This window comes from Macadamia integrifolia, chromosome 10, assembly GCF_013358625.1.
Source record: "Macadamia integrifolia cultivar HAES 741 chromosome 10, SCU_Mint_v3, whole genome shotgun sequence".
Classification (NCBI taxonomy): Eukaryota; Viridiplantae; Streptophyta; class Magnoliopsida; order Proteales; family Proteaceae; genus Macadamia; species Macadamia integrifolia.
This window is the reverse complement of record NC_056566.1, coordinates 13,521,990-13,524,875: the sequence shown is the minus strand read 5'-3', so window position 1 is coordinate 13,524,875 and position 2,886 is coordinate 13,521,990.

Sequence of the window (2,886 nt, the reverse complement as noted above, 5' to 3'; positions counted from 1 at the left end):
ATCAAGGTGATCACTATGTGCTCGATGTCTTACCAGGGAATGAAGAAATCAAAAGAGCTGTTTGGGACCTGGACCCAGATAGCTCTCCTGGTCCGGATGGATTTTCTGGAGCTTTCTTTAGAAGATGCTGGAATATTGTCGAGTTAGAGGTGTGCAATGCAGTGAAGTATTTCTTTAGTACTAGTCAATTGCCCAATGGTGTGAACAACAATTTTTTGGTACTTATTCCTAAGGAGGAGGGAGCATCTTCTATCGATAAATTCCGGCCACTGTGTATGGGGAATTTTTATTGTAAAATTCTTTCCAAAATAATGGCATTGAGGCTTGCTAATTGCTCCCTAGGCTGATATCTGAAGAGCAGGGGGCATTTCAAAAAGGAAAGTTAATCCATGACAACATCAGTGTGGCCTCAGAACTGGCTAATATGATGTTTGCTTCTATGAGAGGGGGAGGTCTGGGATTAAAAATTGACATCAAGAAAGCATATGATACTCTTTCGTGGTCATTTATGTTTCAGGTGCTGCGGCGCTTTGGATTCACAGAGAAGTGGATAACATGGCTGAACCAAATTTTGATATCCTCTAAGATATCGATTTTGATTAATGGAGGTCCACAGGGATATTTTGGTGTGGAGAGAGGGCTGGGGCAAGGGGACCCAATATCTCCCATGCTTTTTATTATTGCGGAGGAAGTGCTATCGCGAGGTTTAAAGCATCTGATCGAGATTAATCAACTGAAGCCAATTCATGGGCCTCGCGGTGTCAAAACTCCTCCCATATTCTATTTGCAGATGACATATTCATCTTCTCCAATGCTTCTATGAGGTATGTGAGGACTCTTAAAGAATTTCTTCTAAAGTACCAAGAGTTTTCTGGGCAGGGCATCAGCTTAGAAAAAAGTAAACTTTTTTTGGGAAAAATATCACCTTCCAGGAAGCATCGAATATCTGAAACTTTAGGCATTCCCATGTGTACCTTCCCTACAAGGTATCTAGGGGTGGAAATCTTCAAGGGAAGGATTAAAAAAGATACTTTGTTGCCGATTATGGACAAGGTTAAGGGGAGACTGGCGGGTTGGAAAGGGAAATTGTTGTCAATGGCAGGTAGGGTGGAATTGGTTAAATCGGTGCTTTCGGGGATGCCGACTCATAGTTTCTCTGTTTATTGGTGGCCTGCATCTCTTGTGGCGATGATGGAGAAATGGATGCGAAATTTTATTTGGACAGGTGATGTAGATACGGTTAAGGTTGTCACAGTGAAGTGGGACTCTATGTGTAAGCCCAAGGATGAGGGAGGGCTGGGCCTTAGGAGACTGCGAGATTCCAATAAAGCAATGCTGTGTAAATTGATTTGGAGGATCAAAACGGAGAAGACAGCAGCGTTAACCTTTCTCAGAGCTCGATTCCTAAAGAAGGATGGAAGATCCTTCAAAAATTGCAACACCTCCACTATTTTTGCAGGTCTCAGGAAAATGTGGTCCTTTGTGGATGACAAGGAGCGCTGGATCATAGGGAACGGTCAGCTTGCAAATTTCTGGAAGGATAAATGGTGGGGTCCAAAATCCATTATGGAACTTCTTTCGCTGGATAGTGACCATACTCTATCTACGTCAGCAAAGGTGGGGGAGTTTATCATAAATGGAGAATGGCGTCTACCTGAGGTAGTATCTCCTATGCTTAATGAAATTTTTGGACAGATTAAAAAGATTGACATTCCGAGTTTGCAGATGGAGGATTTCAGGGTGTGGTCGCTAGTTCCTTCAGGGTATTTCTCCTCAAGGTCGGCTTGGGAGGCTGTTAGAGTGAAATCCTTGAAGGTGAACTGGTCTTCTTTGATTTGGCAGAAGAATCTTCCTCCAAGATACTCCATTCTTGGATGGAAAGTGGTGCATGGTAGAATCCCAACGGACGACCTGGTTTGCCAAAAAGGTGTTTATCTCCCATCCAGATGCAACCTGTGTGGAAAGGCTGAAGAAAGTATGGTTCATATTTTTTTACACTGTTCATTCTCCATATCAATATGGAAGAGTTTTTTAGATTTTTTTGGAGTGGCGTGGGTAAATCATCCAAGCATTCAATCATTGTTCCAGTGGTGGAAGAGGAAATCTCAAGTGATTCAGCTAAAGAAGCCATGGAAGTTGGCCTTGATCATCACTATCAACCATATCTGGTGGGAAAGAAATAAAAGAAGGCAGGAAAATAAAGAAAGGGCAGGGCGGTATATCTTTCAAAGTATAAGGAAAGAGGTTCAGCTTTGCTGTGACGGATCAAGTGAAGAAGTTCGTTCGATTTCAGACTTGATGACCTGCAGGAAGATAGGTTTAAGTATTAGAAATCCAACTTCCCCTTCACCTCTTGAGGTTCACTGGTGTAAGCCTTCCAGGGCGTGGATGAAGATCAATGTGGATGGAAGTTCGCTTGGTAACCCAGGTAATGCAGGTGCTGGTGGTGTCTTACGGGATGATAAAGGCAAGGTAATCGACTCTTTTAGCATTTTTCTGGGAGTTAAACAAATATATGAAGCTGAATTTGAGGCAGTCTTGGAGGGTATTCTGCTAGCTAGACACTATCATGCTAGGGGTGTTTGGATTGAGTCAGACTCAGCGTCCGTGGTCTCAGCAGTTCAGAGAAGGGAGATTCCATGGTTTGCCCTGCAGAAATGGAGATCTGTTATTTCCTTTTTGGAGTTGGTGCAATGGAAGATCACTCACTGTTTTCGTGAAGCTAATGTTGTCGCTGATTTTCTGGCTAGGAAAGCATCTAAATCTTGTAATTCAGAATTCTCGGTGGAGTTCCCGAGACATGTAGTTGATGAGTTAGCTTCTGATGCGTTGGACAGGCACCGTTTTCGATTTGGCTAAGCCTTTGCTTGTTCCCCCTGCTGATGG